The sequence below is a fragment of the Schistocerca gregaria genome, chromosome 5, assembly GCF_023897955.1.
Source record: "Schistocerca gregaria isolate iqSchGreg1 chromosome 5, iqSchGreg1.2, whole genome shotgun sequence".
NCBI classification, from domain to species: domain Eukaryota; kingdom Metazoa; phylum Arthropoda; class Insecta; order Orthoptera; family Acrididae; genus Schistocerca; species Schistocerca gregaria.
In genome coordinates, this window is record NC_064924.1 from 204,020,178 (window position 1) to 204,043,622 (window position 23,445).

Here is a 23,445-nt window from a genome sequence, read left to right on the forward strand (position 1 = left end):
AATTATGCACAGAACATAACTTAATCATAGCTCACACGGTTTAAGAGACATGAAAAAAGGCTGTATACGTGGAAAAGGTCTGGAGACACTCCAAGGTTTCAGATTGATTACATAATAGTGAAACAGAGATATATCAACCAGATATTAAATTGTTGATTACATAATAGTGAAACAGAGATATATCAACCAGATATTTAATTGTAAGACATTTCCAGGGGCAGATATGGTCCTAGCGTTGACATTAGTGATAGCGGTGTTCTTTTACATATTTGTAGCGACGAACACGCTAAAATCGTTTCTTTAGTTTCCTGATACGCTTCAAAGTTTATCGTTACGCAATGAGGGAGAACACCAAACGGAGGAAGCCCTTCAGAGTCCCAGAAGCCGGTTGCTATGACTTGACCGGCTGAGGGTACGCCATTGAACGTTTTCCTCAGAGGAGACGTGATTTGGCGCCACTCCGTGGATTGCCTTTTGTTTCCAGTTCGAAGTGATGAAAGCGTGTTTCATCACCTGTGACGATTTCCGACAAAATATTTTCCCTATTATCCTGGTAAAGGGAAAGACATTCCGCACAGATGGTCCTTCGTTGTCATAGGAGGTGAGGAACCAGCAAGAACACTCCTCTGAGAATCGAAAGTCGTGGATGAGCAGTGAACTCTACCAACATAGAACGTCCAGTTGAGCAGCGAGGAGTTTGATTGTGATCGTTCCATCACCACGAATGAGAATGACCGCACGTCCAAACATTACAGGAGTCACAATTATAAATGGCCGGCTAGAAAGCGAGATGTGGGAGTGCTTTGCTGCCGGCCGGAGTGGCCGTGCGGTTCTAGGCGCTACAGTCTGAAGGCGAGCGACCGCTACGGTCGCAGGTTCGTATCCTGCCTCGGGCGTGGATGTAGTGGTGTCCTTAGGTTAGTTAAGTTTAAGTAGTTCTAAGTTCTAGGCGACTGATGACCTCAGAAGTCTGATGACCTCAGTCGCATTGTGCTCAGAGCCATTTGAACCATTTTTGAAAAGCTTTGCGGGACCTTGTTGTGATAATGGTAGTCGCCTCACCAGGCCACTAATCATGACTTCTTTCAATGCGAGGTCTCTGTAAACATAGTTCAAACGCCTATGAACATCTCTGATGCTCTGGTTTTCTCCAAAAAAATTTAGTGACAGCTCTCTGCTTCGAGAGCACCTATGTTACAGACATTATTTTCATATCCACGTATAGCGCCGCGACTTATCATTACTACATGAGACTGTAGGGACTGAAGCGCGAATATTCCACGACGTCCCAAAACAAATTCTGCGTTTTTTCAATTTAAATTGCTCAGGAGCGAAAGGTGTTGCATTACGTACTAACAGCCTCTCGTACCAGATTGCAAGGCTTTGGCAAGTACGTGAAAAAATTTTCTTCTACTGCTATTATAATTAGTTTCCAGTAATTTTACAGTGACTTTCGCAAAGCAACACCCTAAGCTGCCTTTAGAAAGACCTAGGGGCCATTTCGCTTAGGTGTGGTTGGTGTAGATGTGGGGCCTCAGTTTAAATACCTCATTAGTCCATGGGGAATTCAGATACAATTCCTATGCTTGAGATACGTTTTGCCCTAACAGTAAGACGTGAACCACCACACGGGGATCCAAAGCTGTGAGCACCAACTGTGAAGAAAAAGAAGTTGAAATATTCAACGCTCTAGGCTGGCTAGTGCGTGGGAAAGCCAAACGCCTTTAGAAAAAGAAAATTCTACCCACAAAACGATCAGATTCTTCATCAGATTTCTGCGATCATTCATTTCTGGAAAGTGGCTCTGAGTACTATGCGACTTAACTTCTGAGGTCAACAGTCCCCTAGAACTTAGAACTACTTAAACCTAACATCACACACATCCATGCCCGAGACAGGATTCGAACCTGCCGTCGTAGCGGTCGCGCGGTTCCAGACTGCAGCGCCTAGAACCGCTCGGGCACAACGGCCGGCTTCAGGATAGTTGTAATGACATGGTTATTGAGGCGTAGCGCCGTATACCGATCCTGCCTTGGAGGTGGTTAAGTGGGAGATGTGTCAAAGAGTGGATAATGACATATGGTGATTCGAGACTGGACGCTCACGTTGTTTATGTATCAGCCTATAGAGGACAATATTGGATAGCGGGACTGTGATTTTAGTTTCGATTGTGCCCACTAGAGTGCACTAAAGTAATAGAATGTTTTTCATAAAATGTTCTAGTATTTTCATGAAGTGTAATTATGTCTTCTTGTGTATGTAAAATGTTATAAATGTGTTTTAGCAGTATGAATGATGCGTCAGTGTGGTTTAAGGTTAATATGAAGATGATTGTTTAAAGAGTTATGTAGTGGGATTTAGTGTGGGAACATTTCTAAGAAGTATGGATGTGGACAAAGGGGATATTTGTAGAACAGAATTGTAAAGTAAGTTTATGGTAAAGGGAAACTTAATTCAGGTACAAATAACAATAGTAAATTAGGCATAAACAAAATTTCAGCATATTAGGTAATTACGTCGGTAAAAAGTGCAGTCGTTAGGTTTACTATTTTGCGATTGGTTATTGATGAAAAGCGCGGACTGACGCGGGAGAATGTTGTTTTGCTGTGTTGGCTGTTGAGTAACCTGACCAATGGTAAAGCAGTATTCTTCGCGCGCCTTTCTCTGCTGGTAGAGAAGACTTAAAGAGTATTCCAGAGGGGATTCGGAGCCTAGTCATGAAACAGTTCGGATGTGTGTAGTAGTAGTTCCGATGGAAATGATAAGTTGCCGGATATAGCAGTGTTTCATACATCAAAAGTGTTGTAAAGTGACGTCATAATTATTCTGATGGATGTGTAGAAATTTCGGAATTTTTAAGTGATTTTGTGACGAGGAAAGACATAAATTCCGCATGGCGTTTTGAGCAGGTCGGTGGCTAAAAGCTGTGACAGCATTAGGTACCGACAGACTTAATATTTGGCGAGCATTCTCAAAGACAATCAGTATTTTTGTAGCTATTACGTTTTCGGGAAATGAAACAAAATAAACTTGCTAATGTGAGTGAAAGGTATTGTGAGTGACTGCGTTGAAACTAGCACTGGCTTGGCAGTGATACTTGTTCACCTAAGTTTCGGAATATATTAATTAAGGACAAAATTTCCAACCTTTCATTTCGTGTGAAAACTTTCTCCCGAAATGTAGATTATTCACTTGAATTGGAGCCTGGTTCACGTTGAACTACAGCAGGTTTCGCTCGGCTTCCCTACTGATGATCTACTGAGACAATGTTCACAGGTAGGTGCAGGTACGTCGAAAAGGGACAGAAAGAACCGCGCCACCGCATTATTAACGATGGGTATGGATCAAATGGCTCTAAGCACCAAAGGACTTAACATCTGATGTCATTAGTTCGCTAGACTTAGAAATAATAACCTAAGGAGAACACGCACATACATGCCCGAGGAAAGATTCGAACCTGCGACCGTAGCAGCAGCGCGGTTCCGGAATGAAGCGCTAGAATCGCTCGGCTACAGTGGCCGTGCTGAACGATGGGGATACAACAGATTTGAGAGAGGCAACAAGCATCTTTGGCGACGAGAACAGCTTCCAAGACACTTTCGGGGTAGTGTAGGTTAAATGTCTCATATACCAAATATGGGCAAAGATTGCGCTGGGGCTGAAAAAGGCCATTTCAGTTTTCGAATTCTATAAATAATTTTTGATTCGAAGTTCATTTATGTAAGGAATGTGCACTTTTTAGGCTATTCTTCTGTTCGCTAATGATACATACAACCTCATTAAATCACTTAAAAAGATTTTCGTAATCTTTTCTTGGGCAGGACCCATATTTGCACCCAGTATTTTAGTTCTGTACTTCTTTGTGCACAGTGGTAAGGACAGGAAGGCTATAGAGTGGTGCAGCGCCTGTCATCGTAGGAAAGCTGGATAAGAGCAGAAATGTTTACCGAAGATGTAAATCAAGTTAATAGAAGTTTTCTTAACTTGCAGCTTTGTCCAAGTGTTGTGAAGAAACTTTACAAATGAACAAAGAGTAATAAAATCCAGCTATTACTAAAAGCAAAATATAGCACGGTGTAGAGTTAGCCTCCTGCTGCTAATTCACGAGCGAACTGTCGAAGCTTGACTAAGGCTGAAGACAGTCGAAGACTGCTACTGCGACTGGGCCATGTATCTGCCGTGGACCATCCTGTATCGCAGTGAAAGGCGGCGCTCATAGTTGCAACCGCTGAAGGCGTAACACAGTGGGCGCGCATCACTGTCTCCACTGGGTCACAGCGTGACCGCTGTCAGCGTCTGTCAGAAAGGTGCGTTTCCGTTGCCAACTGTGAAGCGCCAGTGTGGGTGGCATCGATCTATGATCCCTGCCATTTAATAAAGGTAGAATGTGTAGAATTTTCTCAGAAGAAAGTATCTTTAACTGAAGAACATTAGAGAATGTGGATATTTACACTTTTACTCCAATAGAAACAGTACTGATGTACCGATTCAGTACGAGAGGCTATTACAATATTACATTGCATTATGAAAAGCAATGGGCTAATACTAACCATTAAGGCATGCTTATTATATATCTTCAGTGCGTTATTTGTTACATTAATTGAGACAACCTAGCACTAACTGATGTGTAGCAGTGCAGACTGATTATACGGTGACTCATTTCTTCAGCTGGACCGCTGTAGAAATGGCAAAAACGAATACGCGTACTTTTCCTTAGTGGCACTGGTATACTGTAATCGCATGCCTGCACGATCCAATAGAGGAAACATAGCCCGACGGACACTCGATGCGCCTGCAGATAGGGCGACCCCGGCTGGACGGGCAGTACATCACAGGGACAGATTCCCGTGCCCGGGGCGCCGCTGTCGTATGAGGGATCACCCTCCCCTTACCCCCCCCCCCCTCCTACCCACGCTCCACATCCACATCGGCCTCGCTGCCCACCCGTCCCCTTCCTCCGACGTCGGCGCTTTCCTCGTGATTCACCGTCAGCTCCTTCCTTCCTTCGGTCTCTACGCCTTGCTCAGCAGAGTTCCCGCATTGTGCTGCAACTACTGGCAAGAAAAGATCGCTGGGGAATGTATGGAGGCGGGGGAGGGGGGGGGGGGGGGGGGTCGGGCGGGACGCAGAGATGGGAGAGGCACTGAAGGCGGATGGAGGAAAAAAATGTTTTCATTTCGTAAGAGGGTGCTCGCTGTTCCCGCCCGTTGTCCCCGACAGCGGCGGTTTGATCCTTACAAATGCCGGTCAGCGGCCGTCTTGCACCGAGCGCGTCGCGAGCAGCGCTCTTTCGAGGCCGAGATCGTTCGTCACGTCTTCCGTCGTCGTTTGAGCTATGATTCTGACTGCGCCGGGAAATGTGGCCCTCAGTGTAGCTCCCGTGAGAGGTTTAATCAGCGAGACCATTGACGTGGAAGATGCTGTAACATGGGCCTTCATGGTATGTGAAACCATTGTACCTTGTTCATTTTACATATGTCCTCGCCTTTAGTCCACTTTTAAATTTTCTTACTTTTACTCGATAAAACCGTCTGAAAATCCACCTTAGGCTTCCAATTTTACTGTGCGTGATGCCTTTATTAAGGCATGCATATACAGTTGTTAAAATAAATGTTGATATTTCTTTTCGTTCTGTGAGGTACAGACACAAGAAAATAAAACTAAAGCAGATAAGAACATTTGTAATTGTTAAGTACAAACAAAAAAGGAACAACAAAACCTTTCAAATGATTCCACGACAGATTCTTCTCATTGTCGTTTTTCATAACACATTGTTTACTTACCAGTTGTCCCTCCTTGTAACTGGAGACACTTTTGAATGCTATCACAAATAATATTGACTAATGTGTCCCGTTCCTTCACAGCGACCTCTAGGAGGCCCTGTAAGACATCTGGTGGCACAGTATAACTGCCAATGTGTTGGAGAATATGGCGGCTGTCAAATCCAGATGATTACGTGCTTCACTAAGAAGGTTGTGACTATATGGGCTTGCATTTTCCTCCATCGTCGTGAATCCTGCTCCGATATGGAGCCACAATGCCTCCAAGGACGTCGTCCCGACACTACACACGACTCGTCCTGCCATGAATTGGCACAAGGGATGTCCCGTGGTCTTACACGATTTCACCCCAAATATGATTGATCCGCTTTGATAAGGATGGAGGTTTACCATACAGTTCGCATGTAAAAGTGTGCTCGTTACATCCACACACTATTATTGCTATTATGAGGGTGAAGACTGATACAGGTCTCATCAGAAAAGTGCGTTATGTGCCAATGCTGCTTAGTCCTCAAACATTCGCTTTGTGCCCATGCAACATTAGCCCTTCTCCGAGCCCCATTTAGAGGAGGAGCCTTGAGAGGTATTCTGGCACTTACTCTCTGCTCATGGAGCCTGTTTTTTATCGTTTGTATTGGCACCTGCAAACCTGTAGCTGTTTGGAGCTGATGGGCTTGACCGGTTTCTGATTGCTGTCACACACCGATATTGGGCCTGTACGTTGGTTTTCTTCTGCGGCCACCTCTATGACGATCTTCAGCTATTGCTGTCTCTAGAAACTTGCTCCACGTTCTAGAATCATCACTGTGACTTACAGTAACAGTCGCTGCGACATCCACGCGTCTCATTCCCTGCTCCGATGGGGTAAACTGTACGGAGCCTTTGATCGTACTTTATTCTTGTCTGAACCGTCTTGAAGAATCACAACTCTCGCAATGACACACAGTATGTTTACTGATATGATTACAGCTGACACGGTTGCCATAGACTACTAATACTACCACCTCCGCCTCCCTCAAAAAACAAATCAACTGCTTAAGGTAGAATTACATTGCAAAGAAAACAATGTATCGATATAACAACGTATTTCTGGATCACAGCGTTCAATGTGAAAGAATCTGCATTATGCGACATTTATTTTGACCAATGTCTTTTGCATTAGTATAGCAATGTTGAAGGGTGTGTCACGTTTCCAGCCTGTTTAGTGCTGTGTGAGGACTGATACTTTTTCCCGCACACATTTATGCAGGGTACCATATTGCTGCGACTTTATTGTTCAGAAATTCGATGCTATGTTCCTTTGGAGATTCAGCGACTGCAGCATTTATGTAATACATGAAATGTATTTACATTAGCGAATATGGACGCCATCAGCTGTATAGTGGAATGACGAAATTTTAAGTTTGCGCCAGACCGTTACTCGAACATGGACTGTCGCGGGCGGTCGCCTTACAACTTTTCTCTCCGAGCACGGCTCACGGCAAGACGCAAACATCTAAATGTCGTCAACCATGTTTCTACAACCCGCACTCGTACATCTACTATGTATACTCCTCTACAGGGGAGACTTTCTAGTTGAAAGTCGCTTGCCCGGTATCGGCGTATAAATAAGTATATTTCCGATTTACGATTCCTTTGGACTGCTGAAGCTGCGAATAGATTTCCTGTGCACTCATGTTCTGATGAAACAGAAGACCTTGGGCGACTAGAGATAGGACGCTCCTATTCATATGACTTGCACACTAGCATGTTCTGCAGAAATGATTAGCATTTGAACCGTGTCCACCCGTGGGTTCAAGGTCGACATCGATATTGCGGCGCTATACTATCCACCGGTAATATGTGCCTGCGGCTCTCGTTGTCACTATAAACCGAAGGTAACGAATCAGTGTGACTTGGCAGACGTGCAGGATGCCTCGTAAACGTATGCCCGATCCGTGCCATCAAATACGTCAATTTGAAAGAAGGCGCTTTATTGGCATTAGAGTGTGTGATGCACCCATCCGAGAAACTGCCGCTCGTGTAGGACCAAGTGTTTCGGCAGTGCAACGGGTGAGTGCATAACGGTTCAAGGAAGGCCGTACAACACGACGAGATGTGTCAGGTAGCTTTACCCAGACCACCCTTCGAGGAGATAAGACACCTCATTCTAATGGCATTGCAGGGCAGATCTGTATCCTCTTCGGTTCTGGCACAACAGTGGAGCAATGTAACACATTGTACACTATCAGGGTGACAGTCAGTCGCCCTTTATTACGTACAAGTCTTCCAATTCTCAGCCTACATTTGACGAATGGGAAGAAACATGCTAGACAAAAATGGTATATGAAACGACGTCACTGTGAACAGGAATGAGATCAGATAGTGTTTTAGGTCGAATACAAGTTCTCTTTGTTCGAAGGCTATGGCCGCATTTTCGCTCGCCGCAGGTAGGGGGAGCGGCATCCCAATGACTCCATTCGAACGAGACATATAGCGCCAACTCGAGGTGTAACGGTGTGGGGTGTTATAGGATGCAACCACAGTTCACAGCCGGTACGTATCCAGGTCACTGTAGCCAGTACGACCCACGTGAATGACGTTCCGCCCCCCGTAGCCGTTCCCTTTCCGCACAACACTGCAGATGGCATTTTCAGCAAGGCAATGCACGGCCACATGCTGCTGCAAGAACATGTGCCTCCTAGGTGCCACAGGATGTCAGTCTTTTTCCCTGCCCCGCGAGATCATCAGACTTGTCGCCAATCGAAAATATGTGGGATATGATGAAACGATGAGTGCAGTGCTGTGACCCAATGCTAAACACCACAGATGAACTTTAGAACCAGGCTATACCACAGGACGCTATTCGCACCTTACACCCGTCGGCACCATCACTCATAGAACAAGTTATCGGGGCCCAAAGCGGACGCTGTGCCTGCTAGGCAGCAGGACAGTTGCCAATCATTTCTCCAGAACATACTAATGTTCGTGTCCTCTAAATATGAATGCCACATCTCTATCCACTCAAGTTCTTCTGTTTTTTTTCTGAACTTGAGTGTGTTTATACAGGGTGTCCCAGGAGGAATGGTGGATGTTTAGGGATACGACAGAAACGCTTATTTGGAGCAAAAAGCTTCATGTGGGCGTATGCAGTAATCCGTAAAGTTTCCGAAATAGAACACATTTAATACATTGTTATTTATTTTCTCTTTTACTCAGTACAGTGTTACCTGCAAGTCTAAAGCATCTAGTATTTATTACATCAGGCGCTTTAAAATGTAGCATTATGCTGAAAACTCTGATACAGATTTTACTTCGGAATATGATGTGACGGAAAACACCGCCGCCAGTCTTCGATACCAGCAAGAGCACTAACATCGCAGAAGCAGTATATGCATTATACAAGCGTGTTCTGCATTAATGTAGATTTGTGGCAATGTAACCAGCGTGCACAGGCACAGTTAACTTAAACTTTTGTCTAATATACTCTCAGTCCCTCGCACTTCTCTCACAACCCATCATAGACCACTGACATTTCAACGGGATAGATTAATGGTAGAAAAACATCCGAGCAATGAAGTTGAAAACAACGTGGTGGCTTGGGCTAGAATACGACATCAAATAAATTGGATGGATAAGACATACACGTGTGAGCCACTATCTCAAAATAACATATACATTAAAGGTATTCTATCTCTCTAACGATTGTTCCGGTATATATACCGACGTCGAAAGCTGAAGATGAAGAGACGGAGAAAGCATATAAGGGTATTGAAACGGTAATACAGCACATAACGGGAGACGAAAATCTAATAGTCATGGTGGACTGGAATGCAGTTGTAGGGGAAGGAACCGAGAAAGGGTTACAGGAGAATATGTGATTGGGACAAGAAAAGAGAGAGGAGAAAGAATAATTGAGTTATGTAATAAATTTCAGCAAGTAGTAGCCAATACACCGTTCAAGAATCACAAGAGGAGGAGGAATTCTTGATAAAGAGTGATACGTGAAGACTTCGCTTATGATACATCGTGGTGAGGCAGAGAATCCGAATTCAGGTACTGGACTGTAAGGCGTAGCCAGGAGCAGATATAGACTCAGATCACAATATAGTAGTGATGAAGAGTAGGCTGAAGTTCAAGAGATTAGTCAGGAAGAATCAATAGACAAAGGGATGACGAGACAGGCTTGAAGCTCTCTACGTTTATAGATACTGCAATAAAGAACAGCGCAGTAGGCCGAATGGTTGAAGAGAAATGGACATTTCTAAAAAGAGCAATCCCAGAAGTTGGAAAGAAAAACGTAGGTACAAAGAAGGTAACTGTGAGGAAACCATGAGTAACAGAAGGCATACTTCAGTTTATTGGTGAAAGAAGGATGTACAAAAATATTCAGGAGGAATTCAGGAATACAGAAATACAAGTCACTGAAGAATGAAGTAAATAGGAAGTGCGGCGAAGCTATGGCGAAATGGCTGCAGGAAAATGTGAAGAAATCGAAATGATTGTCAGAAAGACTGACTAAGCGTACAGGAAAGATAAAATAACCTCCAGTGAAGTTAAAAGCGAAGGTGATAAGCTAAGAGTGCAACGGGAATTCCATTGTTAAGTGCAGATGAGAAAGCGGATAGGTGGAAAGAATAGATTGAAAGCCTCTATGAGGGGAAAGATTTGTCTGATGTGACAGAAGAAGAAACAGGAGTCAATTTAGAAGAGATAGAGAATCCAGTGCTAGAATAAGAATGTAAGAGAGCTTTGAAGGACTTCAGACCAAATAAGGCAGAAGCGATAGATAAAATTCCATAAGAATTTCTAAAATCATTGCCAGAAGTGGCAACAAAATGACTATTCGCGTCGGTGTGTAGAGTGTATGAGTCTGTTGACATACCATCTGACTTTTGGAAGAATATCATCCCCACAATTCCAAAGATTAAAAGACTGGCAAGTGCCAGAATTATCCCAAAATCACCTTAACAGCTCAAGCATCCACGTTGCTGACAAGAATAATATGCAGATGAATGGAAAAGAAAATTGAGGATGTGTTAGATGAGTGTCAGTTTGGCTTCCGGAAAGGCAAAGGTATCAGAGAGGCAACGCTGACTTTGCGGTTGATAATGGAAGACTAAAGAAAAATCAAGACACGTTCATAAGCTTTGTCGACCTGGAAAAAGCGTTCGATAATGTAAAGTGATCGAAGATGATCGAAATCCTGTGAAACATAGGGGGTAAGCTATAGTGACAGATGGTAATATACTAGAGCCCAGAGGGACTAATAAGAGTCGACAACCAAGAACGAAGTGCTCGGATTACAAAGGGTAAAAGGCAGGGATATAGTCATTTCCCCCAACTGTTTAGTCTATATATCGAAGAAACAGTGATGGAAATAAAAGGAGGTACAGGAGTGGGATTAAAATTCAAGGCGAAAGAATATCTATGACACGATTCGCTTATGACATTGCTGTCCTGAGTGAAAGTGAAGAAGAATGTCAAGATATGTCGAAAGGAATGATCAAGCCAATGAGTACAGCATCTGGATTGAGAGCAAATCGAAGAAAGACGGAAGTAATGGAAGTATCAGAAATGAGAACAGCGAGAAACTGAACATCAAGATGGATGGCCACGAAGTAGATGAAGCTAAGGAATTCTGCTACCTAGGCAGCAAAATGGCCAGTGACGGACGGAGCAATAAGGCCATCAAAAGCAGACTAGTACCGGCAAAAAGCGCATTCCTGTCCAAAAGAACTCTACTTGTATCAAACATTGGCTTTAATTCGTGGAAGAATTTCTGAGAATGTACGTTTGGAGCACAGCATCCCATGGTAGTGAAACATGAACTGTGGGAAACCTGGGACAGAATTGAAGCATTTCAGGTGTTGGCCGGCCGTCGTGGCCGAGAGGTTCTAGGCACTTTAGTTTGGAACCGCGCGACCGCTACGGTCGCAGGCTCGAATCCTGCCTCTGGCGTGGATGTGTGTGACGTCCTTAGGTTAGCTCGGTTTAAGTAGTTCTAAGTTGTAGGGGACTGATGACCTCAGATGTTAGGTCCCATACTGCTCAGAGCCATTTGAACCAATTTTTTCAGCAGTTGTGCTACGGGGGAATGTTGAAAATTAGGTGGACTGATAAGGTAAGGAATGAAGCGGTTTTGCGCAGAATCGTACAGGAAAGGAGTATATGGAAAATACTGGCCAGTAGAAGGGGCAGGATGATTGGACATATATTAAGACATCAGAGAATGACTTCCATGGTACTAGAGGAAGCTGTAGAGGTCAGAAACTGTAAGGAAGATAGAGATTGGAATACACCCAACAAATAATTGAAGACGTAGGTTGTAAGTGCTACTCTGCGCTGATTAAAAAAAAAAGCCTCTGAAAAACTCTGAAACCATTCGGGGTAGTGTATACGCCCATATGAATTTATTGATTCAAATGAGACTTTCGGCTGTATCCCTGAATATTGACATTCCCCCCTGTGACATGATACAATCTTGCACGTCAGAATCTCCTTCCAAGCTCACATTATTCAACACGTCATGTAAGTAATAACACTACTCACATCTAGCATGCTGATGCTTACCAGCTTATTTAAGGACACATCATGTCCTCTTGCTTCCTCATACATAAACATGTTTGCTATTAAATGATGTAAAGCATTTAGTTTACATCCGGAATTGCGTTTCGTCGCTGAGTAAAGAAAAAGTTGTTCAAATTTCGCTCTGGCAGTTCTCATTCAGGTTCTCTGTTGTTTCAAGAAATCACTTCATTGGTACGCTGTTCTCTTAAAATAGTCTCATTCCTCTAATTGTTCACCCTTTGCAGTAATCTGATTGTACGAGAAATTCAACAGAAGCCTCGCCTGACAACATTTGATAGTATTTAGTAATACCGCCGGAAGCTAAAGCCGAGATAACGTACCCGATCTGCGATGACCATACACTTTCCTGTGGTGGGAATGACTGGTGAAGACGTTTGGTGAGGTGTCTTGAATCCACGAGACATATGGGCCCAGACGAAAAGTAGCTCTTCGCGGAAGAGCTTCTGTGAAATTTGCAAGGTAGGAGACGAGATACTCGCAGGATTGAAGCTGTGAGGACGGGCCGCGAGTCCTGCTCAGTCGGTAGGGCTCTTTGCCGCGAGAGGCAAAGGCAGTTTTAATTTGCCAGAAAGTTTCATACCCATAAATACTCGTAAATCCCCATAAAATAAGCTCTTTTGTACGGGAGCGATAAGCGAATCGTAGAATACTATCACGATCTAACTATAGTCCGATACACGAACGACGATAGTTTGCGCATGTCGAGGCATGGACGAGGATTGCATTGTTGACTGGTTTTAGTTTTATGTATTTACATTGCTAGCATTAGCTGTTAAGATGATTACGCGATAATTCTCAAACTTTAGACTCTTTCAATCTTCTGAATGGCGTGGATGACGTTGTATCCGAATTCAGATGTTATGCCGCCTGTCTCGTACATTCTTGCCACCAACGTGAATAGTCATTTCCTTTTTTCCCTTTCCCCAAAGATTATACAAGTTCCGATGGGATGTTATCTAACCCTCCTGTCTTACATGAAGTCTTCCAGTGCTCCTTTAAATTCTGAATTTAATAATGGATCACCTATCTCTTCCCTACCAACTCCTGTTTCTTCTAGTATCACATCCTCAGATAAGTGCATCCAGTCATGAAGGCCTAAAAAGTTCTCTTTCCACCTTCTCGTTCTCTTCTCTCCGTTTAACAATTCCCATTGCACTCTTAACGCAGCCGACCCTGCTTTTAGTTTCAAGGACGGTTGATTGGACTTTTCTATGTACTGAGGCAGTCATTCCGACAATCATTTCCTTTTCGATTTCTTCACATTTTTCTTGCAGTCATATGGTCTTGGCCTCCCTACACTTCTTATTCATTTCATTCCTCAGTGACATATTTCCGTGTTACTCTTTGTCCATGAACATTCTTGCACTTCCTTCTTTCCTCGATTAACTGAAGTATATGTTCCTTACCTTTGGTTTCTTCACCGCTACCGCATTTTGTACCTATGTTTCGTTTTACAACTTCTGTGATTGTCTTTTTTAGAGATGTCCATCCCTCTTCAACTGTACTGCCAACTGATCGATTCCTTATTGCAGTATCTATAGCCATAGAAAGCTTCAAGCGTATATCTTCATTCCATACCCCACTTCTTTGCACAATGATTCTTCCTCACTAGTCTCTTTAAGTACTGCCTACTTATCACCATCACTAAATGATGATACGAGTGTGCATCTGCTCCTGGGTAAGCCTCAAAACCCTTTGTCTGATTTTTGAATCTCTACCTGACAATGATGAAATCGAATTAACATATTCCTGCATTTCCTGGGCTTTCCCAGATATACTTCCTTCTTCTGTGATTCTTAAACAGAATATTCGGTATTACCAAATGAAATTTGTTGCAGAGGTCAACTAGTCGTTCTCCTCTCAAATTCTTAGTAACAAGTCCGTATCCTCCCGTAACCCTTTCTTCTACGCCATCTCCTACAGCAGCATTTAAATTCACCATGGCTATTAGGTTTTCTTTTCCCTTTACCTACTGTATTACCCGTTCTCTGTATTACCCGTTCTACATCCTCATATACTTTGTCATCTCTTCACGTTCTACCTGTGTCGTCGGCATTATAGGCGAACTATTATTTTCTGTATTGGTTTACTGTCGGTTCTGGTGAGAGCAATCCTGTCACTTTGTCCTACTTCCTGTTCATATCAAATCCTGTTCCCGTTATACCACATTCTCCTACTGTTACTATTACGCTAGACTTGTATCATCAGATACTCTTGTCTTCTTTGCATTTCACTTCACTGAACCCCACTATATCTAGCCTGAACCGTAGCATTTCCCTTTTTAGATTTTGTAGCTTATTTACCACTTTCAAATTTCTGAAATTCCACGGTACGACTCGTAGAACGTTATTCGTTCCTTGGTTGTGCAATGATTTTCTCGTGGTCGCCTTCCAGTTGACAGTACCCTCCCCAGAGATCTGATGGGGCACTAGTAGGGAGTCTTTTGTCAATGGACAAATCATCATGAAACTTTTTCAATTTCAGGCCACATACCCAACGGATACATATCATGTGTCTTTATCCTCATGCCATTGATCATTGGTGATCTTCCGTCTTTTTGGGATAGTTTCCTACAATAAAGGCAAGAGAATAGAGCCTGAACCTCTGTCCGATCCTCCTCCTCTTTGACAAGGCCTCTGGCACAATGAAGGTGACTTCTTACGCTAGAAGTATTCGACCGCCATTGCTGACGATTTTTATTAATACGTACAGAATACCAAGAGCATTATGGGTAGGGCCCTCCAACCAGCTCAGGATTTTGAAAATGTAACGCGCCAACTGTACAGGTTTTGGCACTGTATCCTTGGGGACAACATCGAACAAATGTATCAAGAATGCGAAGCCGAATAATTGCTTGCACAAGGGCCAGAGGTGGGCCAACGCGTAGTAGAATTGCTCAATTTGTCAAGCTGTTTCTCTTGAATTAGTCATAAAATGTTTCTGAAATTGTAATGATATTTTAGTCTGTACATTTACATCACATCCACAGATTTCTGTCCCATTCGGTCCTCCGTGCTGCGTCTTTCTTTTGTCATAGAGTGTATTTAAGACACATAATGCTTAACAACATGAGACTTAAAATCACGCGAACTCGTACGTTAATTGTAATAATTGAAGAACAAGTTGAGAAGGAAATTGTTTAAATGGCTCTGAGCACTATGGGACTGAACATCTTAGGTCATCAGTCCCCTAGAACTTAGAACTACTTAAACCTAACTAACCTAAGGAAATCACACACGTCCATGCCCGAGGCTCCGGACTGAGCCGCGAGACCACCGCAGCCGGCTGTTGAGAAGGAGAATACTAAGTTACAAAGAAGGAATGTGGTAAGCAACAACGCTCAAAATACGCGTCGAATTACCGTATGGCTTTTGTACACTTGAAGATCGAAGTGCGTGCGCCCGAACACAATACGCAGGAAAATGTAATTTTAATTTTCCGCTGTATGTTCATATGTAGTTGCTTTAAGGTTGGGTAATGCTTGGCTACTGCGAGAATAAGTTCGTTTCATCAAAAAAACATGATGTACCTCACACTTGTTAAATAAGTGGTAGGCTGAAAGCGAAACAGGTGTAAGAATTACGGTTTTCATAACCAATTCAACAGAATGCAGCGTGTCCCGTCCTAAGTAGGTCCTCCTCACCCTGCGGTAAATTCGCTTATGTCGTCTGGTTATGCTGACTTCGGAATGTGATGAAAAGTTGATGAATATTTATTCATATTGTAAGGAATCTAGCCCAATCGGAAATTCTGCTCCATTAGAGAACTGTGCGATAGCATCCAATATTTGGCCGGTTGGATTTTATTATGTAAATTATGTGAATGTTCGTATAGTTTTTTGATTGTGAAATAAATTCTTTTCCATAAATATATTTCTCATATTTATACATCGCTATGTCATCATGTATACAGCACGAAAATTAGTGGTTAGATAATTACCACCAAATGCCGTCAAAAAAACCTACATCATTTATAATGTTTTGGTTATTCAGTTTTAAATACACGGCAAAATATCTGTTTCTGCTTATATCTTTATTTGTGTTTAGCACCTGTCATCCAGTTTTAAATAACACCAAAATAACTTTTTCTACTTATATGTTCATTAATTTTTGCTATCAATGTCAAATCAATATTGTCAAATAACGGGAAGTGTCTAATTCTCACATTTGCAAATTTTGTAACCTTTGTTATTATCAGTTATGTCTAAAAATATTCACGTAAATCAATATCTTAGGAATTTAATATATTGATGAAATATTAATCAAATATATTAATGTTATTATTACTTCTGGCATGTACTCGAAGGTGCTAAATACATTCCATCTTGTAACGTTTTGGCGGCAAACAGGATAGAAGTCGTTTACCTCAGCACGGAGTTGTGTCAGAACTGTATTGAAGTTCATGAGGTCGTTTCCAGATTATATTCGGAATGATTTTGCTCATACTTGTACAGATTCACACCGAGAAAATGTGTCTGGAATTCTGGATGCGATTTTACGTGGTTTTCGTTTGGTTTTTGTTTCTCTTTCTCTGATGTTTTGGGAAAACTGTGAAATGCAGTACGAATGGATTAATAAACAACATTTCTTATCACAAACCCATTAAAGTCTCACTCATTTCGAAGAGCCCTGGACGGTGAAATTTGTTATTCCACCTTACTATTTCCCTAGACGTGAAACCATCCTGAAAAGATAAGTAAGTTTTTACTGATATAAAATGTCATCAACCTTTAACTTGGGAAGTAGTTGCTTACCTAATGACGAACATTACTCAGCAATGTTAGCCTAACATTCAAAAACTTCTAATAATTAAGGGAAGTGCATTTTAATGTACACACTACACACTACTATCTGCGTGTTTGAGGGCTGTTTCAAAATAGGTTACCTAAAAGGAACTGGAGTGAACAGGAATTAAAAAATAAAGTTTTTAAATGTGTAATAGGGCTAGACGAAAATTATTTAGCAAAATGAACTCTAGGTCATATTCTCTCAGAAAGCCGCAGTACCGGTTCATCCAAAGAGAAGTGGACTACAAACTCGGAACAGGCTCGAAGGCCGAAAATAGTTTGGTGAAGTCTAACTAACCCGCGAAGGTGATGGCCATGTCCCTTTTAAGATTATAAATGTTCTAACGAATTATTCATTGATCCTTTTGAAACTTTTTACGTAATAGGTGGTTCGAATAAATAGATTTTTGGACTGGAGGAATATGTAAATAACAACGGGTGATAGAAGTGTGTTTACTTAGTCTTCTGGATTCTTTGTTCTATAACACATTTTAAACCCATTCGGAAGTTTGTGTCGCTTTTTGAATATCTTGTATAACACTCTTGGAAGCAATTAGTGGTACACTACGGACGCAGGCCACTAGAGTCTCCGCCACTTTGTAGCGCTGTTGCGTGGCAGCAGACGGGCTGCTGCAGCGGCCGCTGATGTGTTGCGGCCAACCCGTCCCCAGGGCGGGCCTGTGTGTAGCGGCACTTAGGCACTTAAAGCCAGCCCCAACTTCCCCATCTGCGGATTTCACGTCACACCAAGGCACTGGCCCACTTCTCGGAACTGTTAGGCGCTTTCAGCGCACTTACGGTGCTGCTGCTGAGAGGTACCTCTTCGCAAGTGACGCACAGTCGCAAGTGATTCGTGCTCTAATGACGAGTAGTTTGCTTGTGGACAGCAAAAGATCTACCTTAGACACATTTTAACAATTCAGGTTTGTCATTCACCTTTTCGCTGCTACAAACATGTTCTCTGCATTTGCGCTAAGTGCAGCTTTTGTTATGGCTGCAATTCTCTCCAAATGCCGGTGCGTGAGCTGAAAGACCAGCGTTAAGGCCGATATCAAACACTTTGAAACGTCCCCTTAGAAAAATTTATGAATTACTGTGCTGGAAAACCCCTTACGTTATTTGATTTTCAAACAGCTGAGCAAAACTGAACGTACTCATACATTTCTCTCTTTATTTATTCTGATCATCACTTAACTGACACACAATATTTTTAGCGCAACGCAATTTGACTTTCAAAAATCCGTACAAAAGAATGGCCCTAACTAACAATAATCTATACCTTTCACAAATCACTTACCTCACAAAAATCTTCGTTACTCAAACTGCTGCAATACAGCGAGCGCCAGTACTGCCAGCTAAATAAAAGATTCTAACTACTGAAGTCACTAACTACTGATAGGCATAGTTAGCAAATGAAAGATTTTCATAAAGAACAAACAACGTATTTACATTTATTTCCCTTAAATCTCATTTTGTTCGTTTTCGTCCGTTGTATCTGCTCTGGGCGGACGTCGAAAGACACCAATTTTAATTCGTTGTTGATCCATAAACTCAGTTTTTTAATTACAGAGAGCAGCTATACCTCTGACCGAACACGCTGAGCTACCGTGCCGGCGACCTTAAAAGAGTTCTAAAGTCATAATATATATGTATCAGTTCATGACATCCAGTCTTACAAATTTACTGTCTCTGATGGACACACGTCCAGATCATCCGCTCGCAAAACTCCGCCAATTCTCTCTCCACATCCACCACTGCTGGCGGCTCACTTCCAACTGCGCCACGCTACGCGTTGGAACATCCAACTGCCCAACATTACAATAGCGACTATTCCAACAATGTAACCCAGTTACAGATTGCACACAGCACAGCCAGTGATTTTCATACAGAGCGCTACGTGGCGTTACCAATTTAAAAACCTCCCTACTTACAACTTACCACCCGATTTCTGCACACCTTACAGTCGCAGTAGCTAATTTACCGAAATTTTATTTAAAATTCAGAGCAATAAGACATCTCATTTCGTTCTTGTGTGATTGGAGTTTGCATCCGACTGACAGTGACGCGCAAAGAGTACAGTCATGTCCTTCCGCCTCGTTATCCTGTTGTCTTAAAAACCTTCATATAAACGATGCAAGATATCGAAACGAAATATATATTTTTGCAAATTATTGCACGAATTACATATAACACAGCCAGTGATTTTCATACAGAGCGCTACGTGGCGTTACCAATTTAAAAACCTAAACACCCTACTTACAACTTACCACCCGATTTCTGCACACCTTACACTCGCAGTAGCTAATTTACAGACATTTTATTTAAAATTCAGAGCAATACGACATCTCATTTCGTTCTTGTGTGATTGGAGTTTGCATCCGACTGACAGTGACGCGCAAAGAGTACAGTCATGTCCTTCCGCCTCGTTATCCTGTTGTCTTAAAAACCTTCATATAAACGAAGCAAGATATCGAAACGAAATATATTTTTTTTGCAAATTATTGCACGAATTATATATAACGCATGATAAATACTCTAAACTTCTTTATTCACCAAGAGAAGGAAGTAAATCGTCCGCAGCTGTGAGTATTCGGCGGCTCAGAACGGATACAGATGTCCACAGCATATTAGGAAAATTCAAGCGGCGTGCGTATACCGGGTCACAGCATCTGGGGAATGCCGTGGCAGGATGTGCATACACGCGCACAGCAACATAATGGTTTTATTCACAAGTGTGGGATGAAAAATTTAAAGGAAAATTCGGTCACTAATGTTGACGAAGTCCTTGCTTGGAATTTCAGTCTTCTTTTCAGTTTCAATTCATTTCACACTTACTAATCACATTTGTCCGCTGTCTACTAGGCCTAGGTAACCAAACACTGCACCTATGTGATGTGCCAGTGGACCGAGAGAACCGCGCGACTACGTCCAAGTACCATCTATGGTCATCAGTCCCATAGAACTTAGGACTACTTAAACCTAACTAACCTAAGGACATCACACAACACCCAGCCATCACGAGGCAGAGAAAACCCCTGATCCCGCCGGGAATCGAACCCGGGAACCCGGACGTGGGAAGCGAGAATACTACCGCACGACCACGAGATGCGGGCACTCAGTTGGCATCAGGGGACTATGTAGACCACTTTCGAGCCACTGACCAAGGAAAAATCCATACTAACACCGATATTTCAGTCCTAACCCTCTTTGTGGTAGATGCCTCGACCAACCGACTACGGAAGGAGAGTGTCAATGATGCATTCAACAGCAAAAGTCTTTCATAGATTTATTTACGTTTCCACTTTCTGTCATACACTCGTTGTCATTTCACTGACTCAAGTAAAATTTATTTTATTTTTTACATTATTTTTAACAAAGAAAAAAATAATCATTGATTAAAAATTGCGCCCTCTTACTCAATGTAAGCACTGTCGTATACTCTGTCTTAAGTAACATTATAAAACACTAACGTTCTGGACCGGGAATTTCTTCGAATAATTTTCAGAACCCTGGCTTATCGTAGCGAAATACGGTGTACTCGTGTAACTCAGGGACCGTGTGTATCCGTTTTATGGGGCAATGTGACCTCCTATCAGGTAATACCAATAGGATATACTGCATCCGAAAGCACACGAATTTCTTGAAGATTCCCCATTCTACTGGGTAGGGGTGAATGGCGAAACGTTTTTACTTCCCTCCACTCTTCGGAAGGTTCTGCCAGCAATTAAGTCAGTGCTTCTGCTTTATTTTAAAATGTATGGATTCTTCCGACATGCAACACTGTGCTTGATGTCCGAAATGGTAGTTGGTCGTTCATTTGAGACGTCGTCTCGACTGCCTGATAAAGAAAAACCTTCTTCTTATCCTTTCCTTTCAGCATGTCAAGGTTTGATAACATGACCCACTCTCTGACATTGTACTTTGCCGATTATGACTTTTGGTTGCGCTGTTTTTTAACTTGTTGCACAATTACTGTTTAACCTTTTAGCAACATTTCGACCAGTGAGTATAATGTCTTCTCGGGCATCAAGTGCCCATTGAACTGTTTCCTGATCCAAAGATAGCTTATTAGCTTTTCTTGTTTTTGAAATGGTGGTTCCTGATAGTAAAAGTCCTTCAGTAATAATACACTAGTCCTTACCGTAACTCTGTGAAGGACTGACCATCCTGGAACATTTCACTGCCCATTACATAGGCTGTAACCTCCCCTAACAATTTTAATCGAGCCACATTTAAGAATCACTCGAGATCCCAGGTTTGCTAACCACATGGTTTCACGCTATCAAGAAAGACAAAAATATCTTCCTTAGTTTTACCAGTGAAGGGGGCTACCAATGAAGCAGTACTAGCATCAAGGATGGGTGCACACATTAAAGTATTTCTCTACGCAAAGCTTCATTATTACGTTGAACCATAGCTACCTCATCTAGAAAATGTCGAATCGTCTCCTGGAGATCTGATCTTGAACCGACCGATATTTTTGCTTGCTGTTACAGCCAAAAATGTACGATATACCAAAGTAGGCAAGAAAGGAATGGAATAGAAGAATACAACCATATAGGATCAGAAAATTTAAACACGTTGCTTACTTGTATAAGTGCGCTGACTGTTGCATTCTTTTAACTTCTCCCTATCCATGGTCTAGCATTTCAGCTTCCAGCAGTTCTTCTGACACCAGACATAATGAGGTTCGATAGGAAATTGTAAACAAATAGCTCTCTGCCGGGCGTGGGTTGAGCTGCAGACGAACTGGGCAGCCAGTGTAGCGTTACAACCCTTTATTTACAATTGAAACCAAATGTAGTGCAGTGTGTCTACAGAAGGTGGACAGCCGTGACACACAGACCCGAGTGCACTGGCATGGATGAGCCGACGAAGCTATTTTTACCTACAGGACGGTGTCATAAAGGTCTTGCTGCCTCTGCACTGCTGTGAAGACAGCGGGGCAGCACCATGTTGAATTGTAGCCAGGACAGGCAGGCTTGCCCAGCGGAGTCCACAACCACATACTGAGAGCGGATCCTGGTAGCCCCAAAGGCTGGGTGGAATGGAAACGGTCGGGTGTTTGCATCCCAGTGACAGCAGCGCAGAGGCGGCTGCATCGACTGGGACAAGTTGAGCATCATTACATGACAGTACTCTATCAATGATTCTGAGCTAGTCTTGGGGAGTTTAAATATCACAGTCCATGGCTGAGCTTGCGGAAAAATCCCTGTTCCTGTGTCACGGGGGCTACGTATAGAACTAGACAGCGTTGTAGGTGCCGGTGGCGTCACGCAGAAGGAGGTCAGTACGAAAGGGCCCTACAGAGAATGGTTGCGGCGTTTTGTGCAGTTGCAGACATTAGGTCTAGCCAAGAATTCTTCCTTTACCTTTGGAATAACCTATGTGTGAGTCAATTTTAGTAAATCATCTTGAGTAGGGAATTTATTTAGTCAAGTGGCAAGGCAGAAGAAGACGATTATTGCAAGGGTAGGGTGGGTTAGAATGTGAGGCTGGAGATCCAAAACAAATAAATGAAAGAGAAGGTGATGGTCTACCGAAAAAAAATATTGCGAGGGTAGGTGGGTTAAAAGGTGAGGTTGGAGATCCAAAATAAATAAATGATAAAGAAGATGATTCAAATTCAAATGGCTCTGAGCACTATGGGACTTAACAGCTATGGTCATCAGTCCCTTAGAACTTAGAACTACTTAAACCTAACTAACCTAAGGACATCACACAACACCCAGTCATCACGAGGCAGAGAAAATCCCTGACCCCGCTGGGAATCGAACCCGGGAACCCGGGCAAAGGAGGTGATGGTCTACGGGAAGAAGACGATTATTGCGAGAGTAAGGTGGGCTAAAAGGTTAGGTGGGAGGTCCAAAATAAATAAATGAAGAAGAAGGTGATCGTCTACCGGAATGTATTACTAGACGATAGTGGACTGTAAATGGTTTTTGACAGATCCTATGGTTAGGTTATACCGCAAGACGTAAAGGTGAGTTGTATTGGTGAACAAAGCTAATGTATTTCCATCCGGGTTAAAGATAGTCTCACTGCTACTAAGCTACTTGCTGTCAAAAATGTTTAAAAAAATGTAACCAAGTTTGATAAAGCCCGCCTGTGTGCTGGAGTACTATCCCGTGTTACCTGGTTAGACTTCTGACAGTGGAAGAAATTTACAACTCGAGTTTTTGGCCGACAAGAGGAAGAAGACATGAGTACGTACAGATACGGATTATCAGACATTGCGTCAGTACGCTGGGTTAAACTCTAAGCCTCTCTGGTACCTGAGGATGCGAAGGAACCAACCAATTTTCGGGG

The 23,445-nt window shown here is 42.7% G+C and overlaps 1 protein-coding gene across 5 annotated transcripts in view; it reads left to right on the forward strand.

The window, feature by feature from the left end:
* The window catches only part of LOC126272556 (irregular chiasm C-roughest protein), a 1,094,042-nt gene that overhangs the window by 984,366 nt on the left and 86,231 nt on the right, over window positions 1-23,445 (forward strand). The gene's annotated exons all lie outside the window — the stretch shown is intronic.